The sequence below is a fragment of the Pseudorasbora parva genome, chromosome 25 (assembly GCF_024679245.1).
Source record: "Pseudorasbora parva isolate DD20220531a chromosome 25, ASM2467924v1, whole genome shotgun sequence".
In the NCBI taxonomy this organism is placed as follows: Eukaryota; Metazoa; Chordata; class Actinopteri; order Cypriniformes; family Gobionidae; genus Pseudorasbora; species Pseudorasbora parva.
This window is the reverse complement of record NC_090196.1, coordinates 20,006,261-20,033,215: the sequence shown is the minus strand read 5'-3', so window position 1 is coordinate 20,033,215 and position 26,955 is coordinate 20,006,261. Positions and strand designations below refer to the sequence as shown.

At 38.0% G+C, this 26,955-nt stretch overlaps 1 long non-coding RNA gene across 1 annotated transcript; it reads left to right on the top strand.

Annotated features, from left to right (window-relative positions):
* The first annotated feature begins 1,722 nt into the window (after positions 1 to 1,722).
* Positions 1,723 to 17,941, top strand: LOC137065480 (uncharacterized). Its single transcript, XR_010901653.1, has 5 exons — positions 1,723 to 1,762; positions 4,019 to 4,109; positions 15,896 to 16,135; positions 16,404 to 16,527; positions 17,384 to 17,941. It is a non-coding gene; the product is annotated as an uncharacterized lncRNA (long non-coding RNA).
* The last annotated feature ends 9,014 nt before the right edge of the window (positions 17,942 to 26,955 follow it).

The window sequence follows — 26,955 nt, the reverse complement described above, 5'->3', positions numbered from 1 at the left end:
GGCAGGCCAGGGAGATGATACAAATCCCTGGAGGATACTACTGGTGACAGCAGAAATGTGACAGATGGATCCTGGAATCGCACTCGTTAGTCACACAACTTTTGAGCTTGTTTGTTACACACACATGAGAAATTACAATATAGCAAAACATGGTTGTCAGGTTAAGCTTATATCATATATATATATAATGCAGCTTACTATGCAGTGGTGTTTTTTACGTTTTGCTTTCTACACTACTTGAGTCTCTCCATCATTGTCTGACTCCAGTTTGAACATAAAAGGTTGAACAGTTTCTTATAGGACTATTCTCTCATTCCTGTGTAATAATCAGGGAACTTTCCTGCTGTACATTAGGTGCAGCAGGCGCAATGATATTCCGCAGCCCCTGGAAATAGTCCCCAGCACACTCATTGTGCAAGCTGGTTGACACGTTGGTTATGTTGACGGAATTCAAGTTAGCCTATATTTTCAGGCGCTGCGTATCATTGGACCTCTTTAACACGATAATAAACAGCTAGCTGACTTATCCATTTGTTGACATGATTCAGATGGTAAATATTTTAATACTTAACAATATTAAGTTAGAGGTAATCACCATGTTTATAATGAAACAATCATATTTTAAAAAACATGTATTGTTGCTACTATAAATCTGTATTCAATTATTATTGGATCTCCTTTAAGAATCAAAATAATTTTGAAGGATTAGGGTTTGGTTGCATGTAATTATGTAATTATTTTATATATTATTAGTATAGATGGATGGACAGACAGACAGACAGACAGACACCTGTTTCCTCTGGGTTCGTTTGTTTCATAGACCGTAAAAATGTGGTTTAAGCAGCAAGTTCTTGAGATAATCCTAAAGAGGGCGCTCTTCCACATTCTATTTGTTGTTGCACAGCAACAGCATTTTTGTTTACCAGGTTACAGGCCAAACGCCTGTAGGGCTGGTTTGAGGCTTGAGCAACATTCTTATCAATGAATCATTTTCTCTTTTTGGGAAGTGTGTGGTTAAGGTTATAACAAGAATATTGTCAAATAAACGTAGTCTACTTGGCAAGTTATGTGACTTTGCTGTGCAACGGAACGATCCAACGGCATGAGACTCGTCCAGATGTAAATGTCAGCTGTCTCTTTGACTGATAAGCCTCACCAACAACATTCCTCCTAAAAGAGAGAAAACGAGGGAGAGTTTGACAATAACAGTGACGAAACCGAAGGATAGTTTGCTGCAGTGCCAGAATGGGCCTGGCATTTTTCTAGTCACCTCAGTGATGTTTACACTGCCATAAAACCTTAAGGCCACCTCTCTTCACATTTCTCTCCAACGGATTTCCAAATTCTTTTTGAGCTGTATTTGCATATGGTCTGCTGATCTGAAGTAGACACGGTCGTTTTCACCTGGGTTTAAAGGTGTACTCCCGCCTCTGTCATCTGGGCATGCTCATACCAACTCTGGGCAGGCAAATAAAGCAAATCCCTGGCACAGCCCAAATGCTCTTTAAATCATATCTGCGGTTGGCTTTGGGTTCTTTCGGCGCTCTTTTGTGCTTTTGTTTATCTCGTACACTCCTCCTTTTCCTGCCTTTTTCATTGTGTCAACTCAAATATAATATTAAGTGAACTCTCCACACCCACCTTTGGTTTATTAGACTATGCATTGTTTGATGTTCTTACTCATTCTGTCTATTTCTCTCCTGGTCGGTTTATCTATTTTTCTCTAGGGCAATCATGGAGAAGCCCCACCCAGAAGAGACAGGTACTGTAGCTCTCCCCCAAACATAGTTGAGGAGTCGTCTATATTCCACTAAGACCATTTAAGATATTATTCACTGGGAGTGTTTTTCTTTGGCATGGAGGGTATTTATTTTGGGTTGCACAAAAATGTTTTAAGCACATTGGATTGAGATTACAGTTTTTGGGACGTTTGGTTTAGCATGTCACATAAATTATGAAATACAACACAGTAGAACTATGTCAAGTAAAACTAGGCAAAACACTCAATTTTACAACTGATGGTTCATAATTACTGTACAATATGCAAAACACATCGGGATACTTATGCAACAGGTAAAATATAGAGAATTCACTATAAAATGAATATCCTAATTCGGTCCTCAAAATGTACTGGCCCGATGGATAGATACACAAACAGACTGTCTTTTACTTTTTACTTTTACAGACTTATTTTTGGACTTATGCGTAGATATTTGTACAGATACATTTCACTATGTGAAAGGCGTGAACAAAAATGAGTGTGTCCTGGAGACAACGATGTTTGAACTGACAATATCAGCACAAAATCCTCAAATCACAACGTGTTTACTGGATTACTTTGAAAAAGTAATAGACCTTACGTAGCCCCAACCCTTTCAGATCGGTGCTCGGTTTGCATTACCACAGCATGCAGGTAAGATCTTATGGATTTACCCTGCTTGTTTTAAAATGTATCCAGTCTAGTGAAATTTGTTATGACATCCACTTCAAATATTACAATGCTCATGATAACTTTTGTTAACTTTACAATATGTAAATTCACTTCACCAGCTTGCACCTTAAAGAGCTATGGCCAGCAGCGCGGACGAGACATCTAGCCTTTATTATGTATATCTGACCTTACGAGTCATTGGCCAATTTACAAAACAAGTTTTTATCATTGTGATTTAGTTTCAAGTGTTCTTTTTTAAAATACGTTTGGTTTAAGTTAGTTATTCGATGCTATAAAAACAATGGGGGGGGGGGATGCCATGATTGACAGCTTAGTTTTTTTCTTTATCTGAGTAAAGAAACTGGGATAAATAAAGTAACTTGTGTGTGTCTTTTTAGGTCACAGTATTTAGAATTGTTGAGGTAGTCGCTTTCAAATTGATTGCGTTTTGTCTTCGTGATACCTTTTTTAAGGTGTTCCGCTCAAACAAATCTTTAAACTATCTCAGTCAAGATAGATGGATCAAAGCTTAAGTACAAAAGTGGACTTTTGCTTATGGCAAGAATGCAGAGAATCTACAGAACAATGAAAAATGATAACGATTATTCCAGTACATTCTTGGTGTATTGTGTTACTGCTGGAGCTGATGTTTACTCAATAGTGTTTGACACAGATTTCACTGGCCTCATTAACCGTGGGCTCTCCAGGTTTAGTTTGCATAGCCTAGCAACTGCCTCAGTTTCCTGCCTTTGTACAGTGTCTCATTTCCCCTTCTTCACCCTGGAAAAAACGTACAAGCAGAGGCAAACACAATCCATCAGAGCTCAGTCATGAACACCTCAGAAACTTGGCCAAGAGAAGCGAATTATCCGGTCCTCTCAGTGACATAAATGCCACAAACGTGTAGATAACCCATTCAATAGATTGTAACAGTCATACCGTTACTTGTTTTTTTTTTTCATAATTGGTTTAGCTGATGCCTAAACAAAAGAGGTGTTATAAGATCCTCTATTGTTTGATTCTTCTCACACAACTCCATTGTTTACTTGTACCACTCTTTGTGGAGAGAAAAACATTTAAACTGACAAGTTATGGTTTTTCATTCCCAGTGGCATGGGTTTGGGGTGTCTATGGAGATTATAAACTCAAAAATCTTATTTTATCTGAACAAAGGAATCACACGTTAAACGTATAGTATGTTAAGCATAATATGTCTTTCCTGTCAATATGATCATGTTCATATACTGTACTTTACAATAATGATGATGCATGTTGTCTAAAGCACTTAACCTTTACATATGAAACTCCACACTTAATATGCTTTAACTGTAGAGATAAGAATTCTTAAAGGCTGTACTCTGGATTTAGAAAGCTATTGGAGAAAATTTTTAAGAGCTAATAAACGTCTCCGGCAGGAATGTGTAACTACCTTGTATGGGCATTCAAATCAAGAGCAAATTTTTTCTATCATCTTTCTGCAGCAAAGAGGTTTACTTTACTTTAATGTGGTTTGAATAAGGGGGATTTCTAAAGGTGGTGAGGGGGAGGTCAAACTGAGATGAAAAACGATATCTTCTCTCATTCTAGGTCCCTTTAAGTAAAGAAAGGAGGAGATCCCTCTTCCCGAATGGTGCTGATGCCACCGAGTATCACCTCTCTGTGAAGGAGAAGTACTGAGGTGAGAATGTGAGGGGTCAAATTCTGGCTCTTGTAACATTTCTAAACTTCTTTTTTCCACCCATCCATCTTTTGGTTGAAAGAGAAAAGTGGATGTTTGACATTTGACATCAAAGGACAGAGGACGAGCCTCTCCATTCCTGTACTGCACGCTCCGCTGCCGGGTGACAGAGAAATGTCAGAATTAGCCCAATTCTTAGCCTTTAACCTTTGACCTTTGTGTCTTTCATCATTTTCACTTATGGTGCCACTTTCTAGAAATATTCAGAGTTTAATTTTAAAGTGTCCACCACATGGGGAAGTTTTAAGAATAAGTTAATGCAAGCTTTTGAAAAAGCGGTTTGCTAATATTACTCTTTATATAAGCAGAGCTGATTTACTCCCAGCCAGCACATTTATACAAAACATTTAGCAAACATTATAGTTTGGTTGTGGGAATGTTCGCAGCATAACGCTTTTTCAACATTCTGAGGAAAACCATTGCCTTGAAATTAATACATAAACTTCATGTATAATGGGAAAAATAAGTTATGTGGAATTGTCTAGTTCACGTAACTTAATTTTTACAATTACACATGATTCAATTACACATTTCCTTACTTTTTTTAAAAATTAAGTCAACTGATCACTTTACAGTGTAAAATTACACTGATCAAGCATAACATTATGACTAATATTGTGTTGATCCCCTTTTCCTGCCAAAACAGCCCTGAACCGTCGAAGCATAGACTCCACTAGACTCCTGAAGGTGTGCTGCGGTATCTGGCACCAAGATGTTTGCAGCAGATCCTTTAAGTTGTGAAGAAGGGCCTCCATGGATATTACTTTTTTATTTAGCACATCCCACAGATGCTTGATTGGATTGTGATCTAGGGAATTTGGAGGTCAAGTCAACACCTCTAAATCATTCTTGTGCTCCTCGAACCATTCCTAAACCATTTTTGCTTTATGGCAGGGTGCATTATCCTGCTAAAAGAGCCACAGCCACCTGGGAATACCGAGTGTATATGTTCTGCAACAATGCTTAAGTAAGTGGTACGTGTCAAAGTAACATCGATGGCATTCATGGCAGGACCCAAGGTTTCCCAGCAGAATATTTCCCAGAGCATCACACTGCCTCTGCCGGCTTGCTTTCTTCTCATAGTGCATACCCGGTGCCATGTGTTCCATAGGTAAGCGGCCCACCTGCACCCAGCCATCCACGTGATGTAAAAGAAAACATGATTCATCAGACCAGGCCATCTTTTTCCATTGCTCCGTCATCCAGTTCTGATGCTCTGTTGGCTCTTTCGGGAGCAGACAGGGGTCTGCATAGGCACCCTGACTGGTCCGCGGCTCTGCAGCCCCTTACGCAACACACTGTGATGCACTGTGTATTCGGACATCTTTCTATCAGAAACAGCAACTTGTTGAGCAATTTGAGCTACAGTAGCTTGACTGTTTGATCGGACCACACTGGCCAGCCTTCTCTCCACACATCAATGACCTTGTCGCTGGTTCACTTTTGATAGATACTGACCTCTGCAGACCGGGAACACCCCACAAGAGCTACAGTTTTAGAAATGCTCTGACCCAGTCGTCTAGCCATGACAATTTGGCCCTTGTCAAATTTACTCAAATCCTTACGCTTGCCCATCAACTTTGAGGACAAAATGTTCCCTTGCTGCCTAATATATCCCACCCACTAGCAGGTGCTGTGATGCAGATATAATCAGTGTTATGCCTGATCAGTGTATTAGAAGAACTGTCAATTATTTACTAGTTTTACAAGGATTTTCTTGATTTTTTTGTTTTGTTGCATGTTTAATGTATAACATTGTGAGAAGTTTTCAATCACTTTATATATATTACCACATTTTCTGGAATGCAAGTTGGGTTTTATCATTTGAAGTTTGACACCAAAGGAGACATTTTTGGATCTTTATACTGCTCTTTTCCAACTATAGTTCAAATGACCTCATCTGTCAAACTCCTAAAAGGACTATTGAAATGTACAGAAAAGAGCTGCATGAAAATTATCAGAAATATTTTCTTTTGTATTCCACGGAGGACAGGAAGTCGAATAGATGGAATGACATGAGTTAATATGAAAGAATTTTAATATTTGGGTGATTAATTCTAGGAATGTTTGTCTCAAGCCCTGTTTGGTAGTTTTGCCCAAAACTGTCAGCGTAACCTTCTCTCAAAAGGTATTTGAATCGATTTGACCTGCTTACCACTTGATTGCTAACTAGCCCGTGAGTCTGTAAACTTTTAACATGATTTCATGGCCGTGCTTGCCTTGTTTTGGCATTACACAACACAACCATTTCCCTTCCCCTGAGACTGATTCACTAGAGAGCTGGTCCATGCTTGCTGAAAGTATGCACTTCATGGAATGCCGGTCTTTGTATCAATGTAATTTTGGAGCCAAGTATCATGAACAATACGAACTGTCACAGACTTGTTTGGATGTTACTTAGTTGCACATCCTTTGCCTTAAACCACTAAGCCATGAGGCTATGAGCTGTAGTAAATTAGAGTGATAAGATGTGTTTTGTAGTTAAAAAGACGCTGAAAAAAGAGCACAATGGTTAAATTTGTTTCTAATGCATGATTTCATTTAGAAACATTGCCACAGTGGACTGGAAACATGCATTCTTTACAACGGTCCCTTAGAGTTTTTTTTCTTCTCTATACAAACCTGACATCATAGGCACTCATGTAACATACGTTGGCTCTATGAACATCCACTGAATCTGTTTGTTTCTGCTCACGTGATTTCCTTGGTTTGACAGGTCTCAATGATGTGAAGCATAGCCTATATATATCAACAATCGTTAGTTTTCCTCATCCAAGTCTGTAACCGAATGCCATTTATTCCAAGGAATGAATTGGTAACAGCATGTCCTAGTGTTTTTATAAACATGCTGTACTGATAAGTATGTGGCTCTGGAATTCTTACTGTCTGAGGTAATGGAGTAAATGCAAAAAAGTATGGAGCAACCATTTCAACCCCCTCACCGGGACTCACTGTGTAAGGTGATCTAGGTTATGCTAATATAACTTAAGTGCATTTGCATTCATTGTTGTGAAACAAAATCATAGGAAATGTAAATGGAATATTTGTTATCTCTTTTCAGAAACCTCCAGTGTTTATATATGATAATGTGACAACTATAGTAAAATAACTAGGTGAAATCCACAAAACATTTTTGGGTCATATTTCACGGCGAAACCAAAAGGAAAAGGCAATTTTAGTTGTTTTTATTTATTTTTAATTATATGCACTTTTTGTTTTGTATGATTTTTTATTTTTTTGTTTTGGGTTTTGTTTGTTTGTTTTTGTTTGTACTTTGTTTTGTGTTTTTGTTTTACATTGTTTGGTGTGTTTTTTTTTAGGCTTGTTTGGTGTTTTAGTTGGAGGTTTGTTTGGTGTTCTGTTGTTGTTTAGTGTTATTTGTTTTGAGCTTTGGAGCTTTGTTTTGCGTTGTTTGGTTTGTGTGTGTGTGTGTGTGGGGGGGGGGGGGGGTTCATTTGTTCAAGAACAAATTTTTCTAAATAAAAATAAAATAACAAGATTGTTATTTTTTTTTTGTATGAAGTTTTGTTTGTTTGTTTGTTTTTGTTTAGAGATTTGTTTGGTGTTTTTTATTTAGGTTTGTTTGGTGTTTTGTTTTTATTTGTGCTTTGGGGCCTATTGCACAAAACTAGCCGGGATATCTTGTTGAGCTTGTCCTCTGTTTGCAAAATTTTGAACACCGCTGTCATGTAAACGTACCCTGAAGGCACACTCACACCAAGAATGATAACGAAAGATAACTGAATATTAGCGGATAAATTGAGCCAGGATCACCAAGATATCCTGGCTTAATCCCTTAGTTTTGTGCAATAGGCCCCTGGTTTTGGTTTGCATTGTTTTGGTGTCTCGTTTTTATTTATTTATTTATTTATTTTTGTCGTTATTTGTTTAGTTTGGTGTTTTTTTGTCTTGAGCTTAGTTTTGTTTGGAGGTTTGTTTGGTGTTTTGTTTTTGTTTGGTGTTGTGTTGTGTTTGGAGCTTTGATAGGTGTTTTGCTTTTTTTTATTGGTGTTTTGTTTTTGTAAAAAAATAATACGTTAAAGGCAATATAAAAATACAACCATTTAGTATAAAAACGTAATAATTACTATTTAAAATATGTATAAAATTATATATTTTTCACATTATGGTAATGAGAAAGTTTTTTTTTTTTCATTCACCTTTATTGAAACTAGCATATAGTGTTTATGTATCTAATGCAATTAAGAAGCACTAGTGCTCATTCATTTTAAACCATGCCTTAAACTTTTTTTACCATTAATGTTTACAGTACCTTATTACATTTTTTATGACTTGAAGATGAAGTGCTGCAATACTGTACATTGTTTTCTATAAGTGTTGTGCTAGAGTGAATGTGAGAATGAGAAAACCAGCTTGGCTTCTTTTGTCAGCAGGCTATAACTTCTCTTGAGTTTCTTGAAATATTGTTGTCATGCAATGGACTAACTTCATCATAACACAACAGCTTGCAGCCACATTGTTGTCCATATCAAAGCCTTTAATATAACTTGGATACTTTTCTGTTCATATACACATGTAAGGGGGACTCTGTCTTGTATTTTAACGAGCGTAGAGTGTTTTGCTCCTAACTCTTTTGGTTTCAGATCATAAATCAGATATCACTGGAATAAAGAGGATATTGTTTTTACAAAGTGCCTCCTCAAGCAACAGCACCAGTTTATTCCTATTGCCATGCCAACAGTCTGGTAAATGGCAACTGTGTGGAAAGATTAACAGTTGTGTGAAGGAGGTTCCACCGGGCACTGGGTGAAATCCTCTGTGATCCACCAGCAGCACATTTCTCGCAATGGCTAAATGGTGCAATCATTCAGGCTATTAATGCAATATCGCATTTGTACTTTTGCAGAATTTGTGTCAGACACAAATACCAACCTATCATTTCCCTTGGATTTTAACAGTAGTTTGTTTTTGTGAAAGTTATTCCAGATAGTTGACTGGCTCAAATGTTCTGTGATTCCCTTGAGTAAAGATGGCAGTTTTCGTCCATATGATGAATACAATTACTTTTAAAGTATGGCCAAAAAAACTTTTTGAGATTTTTAAAAATATATTCTTTTTTTGCTCCACAGAAAAAATAAGAAAAACTGAAGATCAGTACTCTACACATCATGAATAAAAAACCAACAAACCAATTGACTTGTTCTTGGTTATGTTTGCGGCATTTAAGAAGAATCCTACATCATGTGGAAGGAGTTTCCAACCTCACCTCTCTCCCAGACAACACGGGTGGGTTCACTTGTTCTGTGATGACAATATATTAAGCAAGCCATGGTTTACCCAATTTCATTAGCTAATTTTCTCTTTTTCTCCCTTCCTCACTCCCTCTTTTCTCTCTCCTCTTGCTGCAATCTAAACTGAAGACACACATGGGCCTTTCACACCACTTCTGGAAAATTCCTCTCCGTCTTTGCTTTAGGGAGGATATGCTCATTTATATCTGTGTGCCCACCCTCACGTAGGTTATACGCCCTGTGGGCATCTGTGGACTGAGGAGTGTGCCAGGGCTTTTTCAATGAGATTCTTCCCTATACTGTTACACTACTGTTTAAAAGGTTGGGGTTGGTAAATAGGTCTCTTATGTCCACAGTGGCTGCATTTAATTTAAAATAACTCTTCTTCTATTTCAATGTATTTTACAGTGTAATTTATATATGTGATGCAAAGCTGAATTTTCGGTATCATTACTGCAGTCTTCAGTGTCATATTTAGTTTGGAACAACAGGATTGAGAGTAAATGATGACAGTTTTTATTTTTGGATGAACTATCCCTTTAAACTAAATATTTCTCCCACATAACCCAAGATGCTCCATCTTTTGGCCTTCAGAGTTCAGTCAAAGCCAGTCATCTTTCAAACAGACATATCAATGGCTAAGACCCCGTTTTCTGCCAAACATTTGGGGTCTTTCCATGCAATAAATTTAGCAACTCACAATGAACTCCAAGGAAACAAGGGAGGAATGACATAGTTGTGAATTCCCAAGTGTCCCTCAGCACTGTATAATGATCGTGGTTAGCTACTTCAGACACACCTCTGTGCTCACGGCTCATCTGTTTGGTGAGAATTTATGTGTGTTGTATAATAAAAACATAAGAAAAAGAGAAAGAGTGAGAAAAAGTGGGAGGCTGAATAGATATAGAGACACACCCTGATAAAACCTTTTTTTAACATCTTCCAGATGATATCGCTGTGCTGATGCTGGTTTGAAAACAACCTCTGATTCATATCAGTGCTTTCAGCTGGTGCCTGCCCTGTTGTTTCATGTCTTGTCTGCATTTCCAAAATTCCTCATTTCTGTTCTTAAATAAACACTTGTGAAGAGGAATATGTAAAAAATTATACTATATATATATATATATATATATATATATATATATATACACACATGCATACATACATACATACATACATACACACACACACACACGGAAAAAGGATTATTAAGAACACCATACTAACACTGTTTGACCCCATTTTGCCTTCAGAACTGCCTAAATTCTACATGGCATTGATTCAACAAGGTGCTGAAAGCATTCTTTAGAAATGTTGGCCCATATTGATAGGATAGCGTCTTGCAGTTGATGGGGTTTTGTGGGATACACATCCAGGGCACGAAGCTCCCGTTCCACCACATCCCAAAGATGCTCTATTGGGTTGAGATCTGGTGACTGTGAGGGCCATTTTAGTACAGTGAACTCATTGTCATGTTCAAGAAACCAATTTGAAATTACTCAAGCTTTGTGACATGGTGCCTTATCCTGCTGGAAGTAGCCATCAGAGGATGGGTACATGGTGGTCATAAAGGGATGGAGATGGTCAGAAACAATGCTCAGGTAGGCCGTGGCATTTAAACGATGCCCGATTGGCACTAAGGGGCTTAAAGTGTGCCAAGAAAACATCTCCCACATCATTACACCACCACCACCAGCCTGCACAGTGGTAACAAGGCATGATGAATCGATGTTCTCATTCTGTTTACGCCAAATTCTGACTCTACCATCTGAATATCTCAATAGAAGCTTTGAGCCCTGCACAGGCCCTGCACAATCCTCCTTATGACACACTCCTGCAGTCATTAAAATAGTTCAGCTTTGTTTGTAATGTCCAAGTAGTTATATTTCATTTAGTTTCTTTATTAAGTTAATTTAGAAAAATGTTTGGATCATTTTTTTGTTTGTTAATTTTTTTTAAAGTGACAACCAAGCAGTCAGCTGCCGACAGTTGGTATGAGGCTAGTGGTGTAAAAAAGTCAGGGCCCGTAGGGCTCTAAATCGTCGACCCAATCTGGCAACACCTACATTTACATTCCAATAAAGGTTATTGATAACATTACTTATAGGCAACTAGTCATCATATCTTCCGCTTTAGGAAACACATGTTAATGCTCAGCAGTCCACATATGGTATATTTCCATTGCATTAATTTTCAATGGGTATATATGCGGCTGAAACAGGTAGCCTAGTGCATCCCAAATTTTTCAACATTAACATTATAGTCATTATGGCCTTTAGAAGAATGTTTTTTGAGGAGGTGGAGTAGTGCAGTGGTTCTCAAACCTGTCCTGGGGACCCCCAACCAGTGCACATTTTGCATGTCTCCCTCATCTAACACACCTGATTCAAATCATCAGCTCATTAGTAGAGACTGCAAGACTTGAATTGGGTTTGTTTGATGAGGGAACATGCAAAATGTGCAATGGTGAGGGGTCCCTAGGACAGGTTTGAGAACCACTGGAGTAGTTCACTATAGGCCCCTGTGGTGTGGCTTAAGCTTTTGTCTGTTTGGTTCTGATAGAAAGGTGTCAATACACAGTGCATCGCAGTTTGTTGTGTATAGGGCTGCACAGCATCAGACCAGCATCAAAAGCACCAATAGTGGGCACGTGAGCCACTGTATTTTATTATAGCCATGTACCACCTACCTAAGCATTGTTGCAGAACATGTACTCCCTTTCATGGAAACAGTATTCCCTGGTGCCTGTGGCCTCTTTCAGCAGGATTATGTGCCCTGCCAAACAGCGAAAATAGTTCATGAATCCGATCCATGGAAGCCCCACCTTGCAACTTACAGGACTTAAAGGATCTGCTACTAACATATTGGTGCCAGATACCACAGTAAACCTTCAGCATTCTAGGTGCAATGTTTTGAGATTTATCTCATAGGACAGTGTTTTAGTGCCAAAGTAAAAAAAAAAAACTATATATATATATATATATATATATATATATATATATATATATATATAGTTGTTGTTTTTTTTTACTTTAAAAAACTATATATATATATATATATATATATATATATATATATATATATATATATATATATTATGAGATAGTCATAATACACATATAATTATATTTCTTTCATAGAACCATGCCTTTATTATCTTTGTATTCCACCCTTGTTTTAGAACAGCCTGCACAATTATACCTTGGTTATACATCCTTAAGACAATATCATGTCAATATCTCCAATCTAAAATTATTACCTTACCAAATTTCTCTTTTGTGATTGGATAATGCTGAAAATAATGATATTTTATAATTATTACATAAAAAGTGTTTTGGAATTGAAATGAGGAGTACTCCAGACACATGTGTTGGATTTTGGGTATTGAAACAGTGGTGTTTTTGAAGTCTGAGCATCTGAGCAAAAGCTCATCCTGCCATGGTTATGAATAAAATACAGAAACATTTTGTTGACAACCAGTAACCACACTGTGCACTCATTCAGTCTTAATGATAAAAACTAAACAGTATTGCACCATCTTAAAGGGACAGTTCACCCAAATTTTTGAATTATAATTTATTTGGGGGATGGGGGAACTTAAATAACAGAATATGGCAACTGCAGGAATTGAAGCCCTGCCTTTTAGTTAAAACACCCAATCACATTTTAAAGGAAATGTCTCCAGTTTTGTGTGTGTATGTGATTTGAGCTTAAGTAGCAAAATGGATTGTACTATTTTGCATTTTATTGATGAATATATTTTGCTGAAATATAATTTTCTCTTCCCATTTAGATAGACGCCTTCCATTAGCACAGCATTAAAGTAGATTAATGGCGCCTCTTACGTCTGCTTTGCCTCATTGAAAGATCCTTCAACCATCTTCCCATCTGGTGTTCTCCACCTGATATATGCATTGTGTGAGAAAGCAAAGATGGCCTGCGTCAATAGTCGGAAGCCCCTGGCCAAAGCCGTGTGGTAAAAGTAGACATCTCTCAGAGGAACTGTTTTCACATCTCCTGTCCAAAAAGAGTTGCAGTCGTTTCCTCAAGCTGCTGCGAGCTGGAGGACAATGTGAGGGTGTGTCTTTGGCCTTTGGGGGAAGATTTATACTCTCTGTCCCATTTGTATGGGCTTCCACTGACAGGAGGAGTTCCCCGCTCTAGAAGAAGGGTTCTTCTACACTGCCGACCCACGTGGTGAGCAGGGATGTCCTCGGATAATTTTAGCCAGCTGACGTTGTTTTGTGTTCCTACCTTACATCTGTTCCTCTTTTTGTTCCTGATGTCTGCTATTAACTTTGTCTCTGAAATTTAATGTCAAACACATGTGCTTCTGCAAGGAACAAAGCTGTTTAAAAGAGAACTTATGTTGGCAACCAGACCTCAAGTCTCTTTCTTCCTAATGTTATGTTTTGGTCCCCATTTACTTTCCTTGTATGGACAAAAGTAGAAGAAAGAAGAAAGTGCATATAAGAAAGTAAGACAATTTTACCCTGGATACTAGATATTTTCCTGAAATCTCATGATCTCAGAAAGTAGATTAATTTCTGCAAATGGAGCATCAGGGAAAATCTCACAGAGAGCTAACATTCACGACTCAAACACATCCTGCCTGGAGTCCGTTGCAGGAAAGAGTGGGTCACCACAGCATTATGTAATGGGTTCTTTGCTGCCATGGCAACGTTGTGGGAATTGGAACTGTGTACTTGTGCGGTGGGAGGCTCTGGCGTGTGTTGACAGAATGTTCCTCACGTTGGGTTCCTGGATGGGGCTGACTATAAACACTCAGTCAGGGAGTTCCCTTTCTGACATAATTTGGGGTTTGGAGTTCTGTACAGGTTTGTATTACTACGTTTTTGGTCACATCCACTTATTTATATTTTGTTTTATTTTTCCACAGGATCTAGAAGAAGTTTTATACTGTAATCTGACTGGAAAATAGACATTTTCTGAAAGGATCTTATGCCAGATCAATTTGCCAAAGGTTGCAAGTTAAAATAAAGCTGCAAGCAACGATGACGGGCCCGAGCCCATGGCGCAACTGCCATGATGTTTGGACAAATGTATGATGGGCAGTGTGCTTTTAAAATAGATAAATGTAACAACTGTATTGTTTGATACATTGCCACATCATACATTGCCAAATTGTTTGAATATGCCACATTTACTGCAGCCAGCTGGTGCCACTATAACCATGAGCCACAATAGCCACATCCATGAGATCAATGAAATTAAGATAAATGTCTTGGAATGTTATAGGTCATTTTTAAATGAGTGTGAAGTTATCTTTTTCAGCTTTTGTGAGCATAATGATTTATTTTTAGGTTTTAGGCACGACAAATATATTGTTTCTATGCCTTTATTTTGTTGTTAAATCTGATAGAAACAGATCCTAAGATCTAAGTCCTAAGAGATTTCTTATCTAATGCATGCAAAACCACACAGCAATGAAAGGGTTCAACTCTAAACCATCAGTGCAAAATGGAGTGTAAAATAGACTCTTTCACACACACACACAAAACACATTTGAGCTTCAGCAAGAACCAATGAAGTTCATTCTCTTGTGTTACGCAGCACGTTTGAGCTTCAGCAAAGAACCAATGAGGTTCATTCTCGTGTGTTACGCAGCACGTTTGAGCTTCAGTAAGAACCAATGAGGTTCATTCTTGTGTGTTACGCAGCACATTTGAGCTTCAGTAAGAACCAATGAGGTTCATTCTCTTGTGTTACACAGCACGTTTGAGCTTCCACAAGAACCAATGAGGTTCATTCTCTTGTGTTACGCAGCACGTTTGAGCTTCAGCAAGAACCAATGAGGTTTATTCCTGTGTGCTACGTAGCACGTTTGAGCTTCAGCAAGAACCAATGAGGTTTATTCCTGTGTGCTACGTAGCACGTTTGAGCTTCAGCAAGAACCAATGAGGTTTATTCCTGTGTGCTACGTAGCACGTTTGAGCTTCAGCAAGAACCAATGAGGTTCCGTTTGATTTGATCTAATTACATACCCTGATGGCACTTCTGTCAATTTAATTTATACAACCACCAGGGGTCTTATTTATGGTACAGTTTGTTCTAGGGAGAGTTCATTTATTGTTTTATTCTTCTCATTCGCATGTAACCTCAAAGCGAACCATTTGAGCAGAGCCCTCTATATCATTTGAGAGTGATGGGAATGTTGCGTTTTAAGGCGAGTATGACTCACTGAACATAAATGAGGGATACAAAAAAATGAGACAGACATTTTCCCCTGTGGTTTGTAGTATGTCGGCACAAGGCATGAAAGATTTAAAGATTGAACAGTGAAGAATTATGGCTCCTCACATATCAGACAATGTGTTTATAATGACTTGTGTTTTGTGCTAATGTGATAAGGGACGTATCCACCTGGTGAGCCCCCTTCCTGATAAAGAAGGCACTGTCTGCATCACTCTGAATCACCCGGTCCTGTGTTTGTGTGTTTTTTATTGTATCCAGGCAAAGGCAGTCTGAAGTTTCCATCCTTCAGCTCGGAGCAGCACTTTCCTGAACTCCAGCCAGGAAAATGTGTGTCGGCTTGGCAGCTCGGCTGTGGGAGAACTATGGGCAAAAACTGGTGGAGTTTTGCGGCAAAGGGTTTTATATAGCATTACAGCTCCTCGGGACTCCCTCTTCGGTGTAGATTGAGATATCAATAGAAGGATACTATACAGCAAGGGCCTCAATTACAGAAACATAGTAAGTGAATATTAGAGACATTTGAGTAAACTGAATATGACTAAAATAAATTAGTGTAGATGGTTTAAAATGACTAGTGTGCATGTAAGCTATACAATGGATCTTCTAGATAATTGTTTGGGCATAGAGCCTGGTCCACTTACATGAGTTTGACCCCTGGGACCAATGGCCTGTTACCTCCAGATAAAGCTATAATTTCATGTTCAGCTGCACAAGGAAAACAAATCCTATTCCCCGGTCTCTGCTAATTACTGACATCCCATTTCAGGATGAAGTTTGGCCCACTCCTCCTGTTTTCTCTGTTATCAACTGTACACAACTTCCTGTATGAGCACTGAGGCAGGCCGGTCCACTCCGAGAGAGAGAAAGAGACAGCGAGTCTACTGTGTCAGGTTGGTGAGAGAGTCAGACTTTTACATTATGAAAAACATATATAAAATATTTACTTTTTAGTTGACATATCCCCACCATTATAATAATTAATAGGTATAAATAAACCTATTTTAAAATAGATTTAGTTTTTGTTTATTGCCCTTAAATGATATGCCAATAAAATAAAATAATTCTCATAAAATATTGACTTTATACATGATAGATGTATAGGCCTATTTAAATAAGATTTAGTTTTTATTTATTTTATTATAACAAGGGCTGTCATTAAAACAACTGTTGTCATTAACGTTGTCATTTCGGATCAGTTTTTAGAAAGAGATAAAAACTGTAATAAAATGTAATTATAAAATTTAGTAAATCTGAAAAAAAAGGTAATAGAAAGATTACAAATGTGGTAAATATGGAAAAACTATATTAATGATAATATTTATAGTAATCAAAACATTATAATTAAACATATTCAGGTAACAGAAAAGGGTAAGAAATCATTTCTCTCTCAGATTTTCCATGGGCCCTCGAGCATCTCCGGACCCCAGTTTGAAAACCCCCTGATAGATGATTTGTACGTGTCTGAACTGTTGTTGTTTTTTATATATATTCCGTGATGTCCAAAGCATCTGTTTATAGCAAAACCAATGTGCTTTTAGAAATGTCATAACATGTAGATCTATCTATCACAAATATAGTTCATATTCCATAAATCGGTACACCTGAACTTCAGAGGAATTTCTGGCAATGCAATTGCTCTGTATTTGAATCCACATTGGTCACTGTACTTACTTCCTCCTGAAAATGCCCGCCTTTAAACATGAATGATGATGATGCCAAAGCAGCTGAAACCTCCCTTTTCTCCAGAGTATGATGAGCGGATGACCATAGGCTTTAGAACCAGCCAATCACAGCCTACTAATGCTGGGTGGTAGCGTATCCGACCTGAGACGTCTGCAAGGAAATGATGAGCAAATACAGAGATTTTTGGCAACAGCTCTGAGGAACATTTGTGTTTCAAAGGTGATGTATTATGAATCTGTGAAGAAACATGCACTTTCAAACCCTATAAAGCTCACATCATGCCTGTCCCTTTAAGGCAAATCAGTTCACTCGGCAGCCATTATGGAAGGCAGTAGGAATACAAGCGCAGCTCCTTTCAACTTTCAATGTTAACTGTTTGTAAAGATTGTTTTTATATAAATATTTTAAATATTAGCATCATTAATGCAGCTCAAATCATGTAGCTATAAAACAGTGTGTTTTTGTGTCTAGCAGTTAGAACTTAAGTCCATGTGTGTTCTAGACTAGAGTCAAAAACTCGCATTGGCTCTATAACTGAAAGGCAGGGCTTCCATTTCTAGAGCTGCTATATTAAGTGTTGCGATTTTTCCCATTAATTTTTCTGTGAGTGGTCCGTCCCTCCTTCCCTTACAATGTCTCTGATCGTGCTTGGATCCTAAAAACTCCTTACATGGTTTTGGTGGAAACATTAAACTCTGCTGAGCAGCTGATATGGTCATGCTCCTGCTGTCACCACAGAGAAAAAAAAAAAAACCTGTTTAAAATTCCCCGATTAAAAAGTCCCAGTGGACCTTCATGTTTTGCTCTCAGAGTTCACCATCAAATTTAAGAGCTGTGCAGACGTTTTGCTAAAAAAAAAAGACTACAACTTAAATGATGGAGGACTTGCAGTGAACACGCTACAGACCATTTCAGCCATTTTTTTGGTTAAAATTACAGTTTTAAGGACCTTGAATATCTGATAATCCTGTAGTTTTGCGTTATCCTATTATGTGATTAGTTATATTCCTACAACAGTCTAAATGGGACACACACAGTTTAACCCTTTAACAGTAAATGAAGTGTCAAATGAGTCATCTTTACAATTGAAGTTGATTTTTATAACTCGTTGCAGTTAATTGGGCATGAGAGGTACTTTTAGCCTTCATAAGGCAGCCTGAGGCATGTTCTTCCTTGCCTTTGTACAAGCGGATGTGACTTTCCATTTACTTGTTAACACACATCAGCACCATTTAACCCTCCATTCACAACACTTGAAAATATTTTCACTGACTGCCATAGTGTCTAAATAATGACTCATTGGAGTGTGTTTCATTTCAAAGCACAAAAGAGAGGTCAACTAAAAATGAATATTTCCATTGGATGGATCAGTTATCGGTTGGTGTTTTTCTAATGCCGTTCTATCTTTTTCGGACCAGAAAAGGAGATTTTTTTTTTTTAAATGTTCCTCATGCTATTCCATATAATGCCAGTGAATAGAGACCATCATCAAGTCTCATGAACGCACAGTCCTGCACAGAAGACAAACAGCCAAGTTCAGGATGTAAATTTTGGTTAGTTTTTTTACCAAATCCCATTGTATACTCTGAGAACACATGGAATGTACAACACATGTTGCATGGGGTCTTTCTGTGATACGTTTACAGTAAAAAAAAGAAAAGAAAATAACCTTCCTGCTGGTCGCCTTCCACTGCCATTATATGGACAGGGTGAGCGGGACATTTCCTTTGGTGATCCAATAGAACAACACCATTTTAATTTTTGGGTGAATTATCCCTTTAAGGAAAAGTTAATGATAGTTAGGGTGACAAACATCCTGTTTTCCCAGGACATGTCCTGTTTTCAAGTCCTGTCCTGGCCCTTATATAACAATTTTATATCCATACAGAGGGGGCATATACTTTAAATGTATTGAAATTAATAAGGAATCTTTGAGTAAACTTCAAATATGATTTGAGTATCTCATTGCTGGGCCGAGTGTCTTGGTTTTCGGTAATCAAAATATGGTCACCCTAATAGTACACACATACGTAAAGTATAATAAACTATATGACTCTCTCTATAATCTTCTAAAATCATGTGATAGATTTGTGTTATAACTAGTGCTATCAACAATATTTCATTAAAGCTGAGACATTTTTTCAGTTTAATTCATAAACATATAATGCAATTAACAGTACTAGTATCTATAAAAAAGTTACCATTGCAACAAATATTCAAAATATACTGTCTTTATGTAGTTTTTACATTCATTTGGAGCATAACTGTGAAATTATTACAATATAAAGATATTAAAAACTCTGATGTTTAGTCATTATTCAATGAAAATAATCAGAAATAATCAGAAACATTAATGATTAATGTCAAAGCATGTTTTTACTTCAGCCTAAGCCTATATCTATAGCCTATAAGACTGTTTTCCAAGATGACGCCTGTCTGTGAACGCGTAATGCTCTGTGTTTATAAAGTATCTTCTTATTAAACTGTTTGTACACTTACAAAGTTCTCAATGCTTCGGTTTGCATGTAGGGACCCTCATTATGCTACCGTGTTAGTGTGAGGCTATTTCTAGCCTTGTTAGTGGTATTAACTAGAGATTTAATTTCACTACCCTGTGCCCCATAGACTAGCCTTATAAGCTAATCTGTTTTTAGAAATGAAACTCTTTACATTCGATTTTCATGAAAACGCATCCCAGAGAACGATCTACTCGGTAACCATGTGTTAATTACCCCTAGGTTCATTTCTCACCGGAGTTGTCCTTTAGGGTACTAATTTTCACTCTTAAAGTACTGATATGTACCTTTTAAGGTACTAATATGTCCCATTTAGGGGTGAGTAAGGTACAAAGATGTATCTTTTCACTTTTGTACCTTAGTGTACTGCCCTAGTGACAGCACTGTACCTTTTTTTCTGAGAGTGTGTAAGAAACAACATTCATGGTACCAGCCTTGTCAGATTTTATTGCTAAATTTATATATTTGGCAAGTTTTAGAAATTTCGCCATTTCCCCATTTAATTAGACAGGAGCTGTACTTGCATGACTTAAAATAGCTGCCTTGGATTACTAGGCTAAACTTTAGGACATAGCTTTAGCATTATCTTGGTTTTTGGAACACTTTCAAAGGTATCTGCCAGTTTGAAAACAAATTGGCAACTCTAAAACCTTTTATTAAACCCAGATAAAAAGCTTTCGCAAGCCAAAAGAGGTCTTAAGTAGATCACATTCCTCAAAAGCACCCAATGGAAATTCAGCTTCCTCATGACCACGCCCTGTGTCCTTTGTCTGTGCATTGTTTGTGCTAATATTGGGATAGAGAAGAACAGTGATCTCTCACACATCTGTTTTCAAATCCTCATTACACCCTCAATCGAGCAAGCAGGGTAAGCGGTGGTCTCATTATTGTGTGTTCATGACCGGAGCTTCCTTTTGAACTCCCTGGGACACTCCACCCGCCCGCGCACACTCATTCACTCCAGGTCGCATTCATACCGCGGGAAGTGTGTGGTCCGATAGCTGCGTATTTGGTTTCAAACACTGTTTTTCCATGAAAAGACAAAGGTTTGAGGACACTGAGCTTGGAATTCAGCCTGCGGGGTTCACAGTGTCAAAGACTGCAGTGAAGGCCGTAGCCGCCGTACAGTGTATTTAGCTGAGTTCTCCTCGTGTACTAAGGTCAATAATGATAGATTGATGGATTTTGAGTACACACTCTTATATAGACCTCATAAATGAGACAATTAACCTCTCATCGGTATCCCTGAGATGATGTTTGTGGAGCAAGGTGGAAAGGGGGCAGCCGAGGCCTAAAAATAGCCTCAACAGAACCGTTTCATCGCCATAGCTTGGAAGGAAAGAGAAAGAAAGCTGTGTGTGAGGTGATAGTGTGGTCGGAGAGAACGAGGGAGAGAGAAGGCATAATTAAAGACTAAATTTAACTTGGGAATTCCACTTCGGGGAACCCTAGATGAGAGTTTTGCGTGTCTGACTACTTCAGAGGCCATTAGCAACATGCTAACCGCCTTCAACTCAAGACAAAAAAAAACTAAACAAAAGGGCTTTTCTCTCTCTAGTTGTGTTCCCCTCAGCCCACACCCTTTTGGCACAGAATCAGGGCATGTGTTCCTGTAAAACATCACTGTCGCTAAGTTTGGGGGTCCGTGGCTAGCATGGATTTAGGTAATTCAGGTAGCTCATTCAAGTGTAGTCCTCATATTCCAGTGCAAACAAGTCTGGAAAACTACTAGAGCAGTGACGGTTGACAGTGTTTGCTTTGGACCACACGGCTACTCCAGTCATCTGGTTCAAATGGACACATAGCTAACTAAGAAGAAGGTAAATTAAAGCTTCAAAAAAATTAATTGGTTTATGTTGCACATGCATGTTTTCTATACTATACTATTCTGATAGACAGACAGACAGACAGACAGACAGACAGACAGACAGACAGACAGACAGACAGACAGACAGACAGATAGATAGATAGATAGATAGATAGATAGATAGATAGATAGATAGATAGATAGATAGATAGATAGATAGATAGATAGATAGATAGATAGATAGATAGATAGATAGATAGATAGATGTTTTATCATATTAGATACATTTGAGTGTGTTGAAAGTTATAATGCTTATCTGTGAATTTGTTCGCTCTGTGGCTGGTATGAGACACTTGTTGCACACTGCAGTAAGCTAGATCGATATTAGGCATGGTAAAACGAGATTTAAACAATAAGACTAACTGTGTTGAGCTAATAATAATTTGTTTTTCTGTCAATGAATGTATCCAGTTGCTCGTCTGTCTAATAAAACACATAATATATTAAATCATCTTTGGTGTTTCCATGGTTTCTACAAAATAAAAAGTAACGTGGGTATGATGTCATTTATAGGCGACACGGTCCGTGTCCTGGTTAAAACTGCTTTTTTTCTCTGGATTTAAACATTTTTGGAAACATTTGGGATATGTAAGTACATAAGTCAACAAAATATATAACGCTATTCTAGTGTTTTTTGGATATTTTAATACAAACCCTTTAATGGGGTCAGGGTGCAAGATTTGTTTACTTTGTCAAAAGATCATTTTGGTTTTATGCATAGATGAAGTCACTTTCAAAGTAACTTTTTTGAGAAGAATGTTGCCATGTTAGAATTGTCATTTGACCTAACAGTCGCGCCACGCCCATTGTTTAAGAATACTGCATATTCAGACATACTACTCATTTTAGGAAAGTAGGAAAATAGGCATATTTGAACATGAGGTAACAGGAAAGCGACATTGAAGACATGAAAAAAAAACATAATGATTACAAAAAAATTCTTCAATTTTTTTTTTTTTAACTTTCGGTGTTATTTTAGTTATTTTTAGTTCAATATTAGTTTTATTAAGTATTAGCATAAATGTAGAAATTATTTATAAATTATTTAAAATACTCTCTTATGTTCACCCAAATGTGATAATGTGATAAATAACAACAAATTGATTTCTAAACATTTTGAGTTTATGAGCTTTCATGAGGTGACATAAAAAATAACTGCAAAGTGTAAATCACCTAGAAGCTAAAAACCTTAAATTGATATGTTTATCACAGGGCAGCTTATAAAAGCTCGAATGAGGTGCATGAGACTTGGCTTAAAATAAATGGAAAAAGCACACCTGAAGCTGTTGAGTAACAGCAGCGGTATGTGCGATCTGAAATATTGAGAGTCATCTATCTGATCTAAACTATGCTGGAAAATGGTTTGAGGGGTCTGTCATGTGATGGAGATGAATATCCCTCCATGTGCGACTGGGCAACCATGTCAAAGCTGCAGGATTAAAGCTTGTGAGGACTCAAGGGCTTGTCCGTGCAACACCACAGCAAAAGCTGCTCCACAGTTAGTACAGATGGAAAAAACTTATTTATCTCTTCCCGCAAAGCGCATATACTCTCGACTAATGTGACCTCAGGCTCTGGGTGGATCCCTGATGTGTTTACCACACCTTCAGCCAGTGCTGTTCGCAAGCACAGAACAACGTGAGTACAGATAAAGGGCTTGAGTGCTTTTGACAGGTTTATTGTGTTTGGAAAAGTTACAAAGCATTAAATTTGATCTGTATAGACAAAGATACATACTGGCAGAGAGCACGAAGGCTAATGTATTCCCTCTAGTCTAATTTCATTTCCATAAGTTGATTTAAGTTCAGACTTTATAAGAGTCAATGCAGAAAGGCCACTTTTATGTCTGAATGAGTTATGCAATAATGTTTAAGCAAAGACTTTCATCAGTTCTATACTGTAAAGCTTTTGTTTTCTTCTGCTGAAATCTTCTTTAATTGAAATCTTCTGTTTTGATTGCCAATTGCCTAAGTAATAGACAGGAATGCTATTCACACTTTTTTATTTTTTTGTATAATGTAATTGTACTCTAATGTATGTGAATATGTGAGCTTCCACACCTGGGTGGTGGTGACAATAGAGAAACTTTGCTATAGGCTGATTCTCACGATTACTGCATGTCAGGGTTTATTATGATGTGTCGGTAGAGATTCACAGAGCTGAGAGCTTTAGCCGATGAGCTGACTGTCAGGAAGTGTGATGATATCATTGTTTTTCTGCAGGTAGAATTAGATCACAGAACCATGGAATGTGACCTTCTGCTAATTCATTAAAATCGCCAGCACTGTTTGTGCCTTAAGGTCAATAGTTTTCCTTACATCCTGAGTATGTGTGCACACATCTTAATCTTCACTGTAAAAAAAAGTGTTGTTTTTACAACAAAACAAAAAAAACAACAAAAAAAAAACTGAGAGTTTATAGTAAGAATGTTAACATATTTAAACAACAACATGTACATACAGTATAAATATTATTTACAAACATGAACATTTTAATTTAAGCCAAATAAATTTACCAACGCGCACTGCTACTAAAACCTTTTTTGTGCCTTCTTTAACATATACTGACAACCACCATAGTAATGCGGTTGGTAAAAGAGGCCACATGAAGAATCATGAATAAGTAGCTTTTCCACAGGCAAAAGTACACCGATTAGTCATAACATTATGACAGGTGACGTGAATAACACTTGATTATCTCTTCATCACGGCACCTGTTAGTGGGTGGGATATATTAGGCAGCAAGTGAACATTTTATCCTCAAAGTTGATGTGTGAGAAGCAGAAAAAATGGGCGAGCGAGTTTGACAAGGGCTAAATTGTGATGCCTAGACGACTGGGTCAGAGCATCTCCAAAACTGCAGCTCTTGTGGGGTGTTCCCGTTCTGCAGTGGTCAGTATCTATCAAAAGTGATCCAAGGAAGGAACAGAGGTGAACCGGCGACAGGGTCATGGGTGGCCAAGGCTCAATGATACACGTGGGGAACTAAGACTGGCCAGTGTGCTCCGATCAAACAGACAAACTACTGTAGCTCAAATTGCTCAAGAAGTCAATGCTGGTTCTGATAGAAAGCTGTCAGAATACACTGTGATGACAGAATCCATCACAGTTTGTTGCGTATGGGGCTGCATAGCCGCAGATCAGTCAGGGTGCCAATGCTAACCCCTGTTCACCTCCGAAGGCGGCAACAGTGGGCACATGAGTTTTAGAACTAGACCACGGAGCAAAAGAAGAAGGTGGCCTGGTCTGATGAATCATGTTTTTTTTTACATCACATTGATAGCCGGTTGCGTGTGCATCGCTTACCTGGGGAACACATGGCACCAGGATGAACTTTAGGAAGAAGACAAGACGGCGGAGGCAGTGTGATGCTTTGGGCAATGTTCTGCTGGGAAATCTTGGGTCCTGGCATCCATGTGGATGTTACTTTGACACGTTCCACCTACCTAAGCATTGTTGGAGACAATGTACACCCTTAATGGAAACAGTATTCCCTGGTGGCTGTGGCTCTTCCAGCAGGATAATGCACCCGCCACAAAGCAAAAATGATTCAGGAATGGTTCCCGGAGCACAACAACCAGTTTAAGGTGTTGACTTGGCCTCCAAATTCTCCAGATCTCAATCCAATCGAGCACCTGTGGGATGTGCTGAACAAACAACATGAACATGCCACTAACATGACAGGCCTACATAGAACTAAACCGCATCGAATTTCTAAACAGTAAACATGTCACATAAGCTTAATTCGGATTCTAATATTATGAATCATGGATGAACTTTATTTTTGAATCAATTTCCAGCTCACGTGGGGAAGACATTGCCTGTCTTTTCCTTTGTTTAAACCACAGATTCGTTTGTAAACAAGAGACTGGATTTGCAGACAGGATGCGATTACATGAATGAATGAAACAACACACTAATGCGAGTAAAAATAAAAATTTGTGATAGTATTTCATTGTTACAGATAGTATTGATTATGTGTACATATCTAACTGAACATACCTTAGCGCTCTGTCAAAGGCTGGAGAATCATTGCGATTCGGGATCAGACCCGGACATGTATGGGCCAGGGCTCGCAAAGGCCAGTGGCCTGGGGCTGTGTGTTTTCCAGACAGTCTACCAAAACCTCACTATCTTAAATAGCGAAATAACATTCCTTTCTTGATGTGCATTGTTCACTCTCTTGATTTGACATTTGAAGGACGCGCGCTGTGTTTGTGTACGGTTTGCGGTTATATTCATCGATCAAATGTTAATAAAAAAATAACATTCCAATCAATTGCGGGTGGATGAGAGATGAATCGTGTTTGTTTAATAAAGACATTTGTCAAGCCCTGTGAGCGTCTGGGCGATTAATTCCAGTTGCTGTTTGCACACTGACAACAGGGGAGCTGAAGCTCATTAAATATGCAAATCTTATCCAATCATAGCCGTGAGCATTTACTTCCAAGTTTTCAGTGCAGCATGCCCATTAACACTGAGAGTTTCTTGAGAGAGCCTCAAAACCAGTGTAGAAAATAGCTTATTACTTATTCATTATGATGTTTTGAATTTAAAAACCATGCGAACATCATACGTTGACCTCAGACAGAAGTATAACAATGAAGGGGATTGGTTTATTAAACAGAAACTCAAAATATTGTGTTTTCTGAACCACATTAAGTTGATCTGACAAAAGATAAAAAGTTGTGCTAAATCATGAAAATATTTTTTTACAGTGGAAAAAAATCTTTGGGTGAACTATCCCTTTATATTTGACTTGTTTTATGCAACCTTATGGCAGCTGTCATTCACTTGAGAGTTTGGTTTTATTACTTACTCAGAAGCTTGATGGGCTGGTCCCGTATCCTCAAGGGGAAAAAAACTGTTGAACTTGCAAACTTAAGTTATTATGACAGTATAAAAGATAGCTCCAGAATAGATCAATCAGATTTGCCTGCCAAACCCTTCATCACAGATTATAGTACTTGATACCTTCAATAAAGAGTTTAGTAGTAAAGTCTGCCTGTCTCACTGTCTATTTTATTTGGACAAAAAAAAAAAAAATACAGTAGGCCTACACCCACAGCAAACTAGAGATCATGGTGGCCGTTCATGATGCTGACAACGTTTGATCACCACTTCAATCACACAGGCAGAGGAAGGTCTTGGCACCTTTGCTTTGCTGTTGGGAATCAGCTGTGTGTTTATCCATAGGGATTACGGCATGTATTGTGCGTGTCCGTGGGTAGAATGTGCTTTTCACTCCCACTG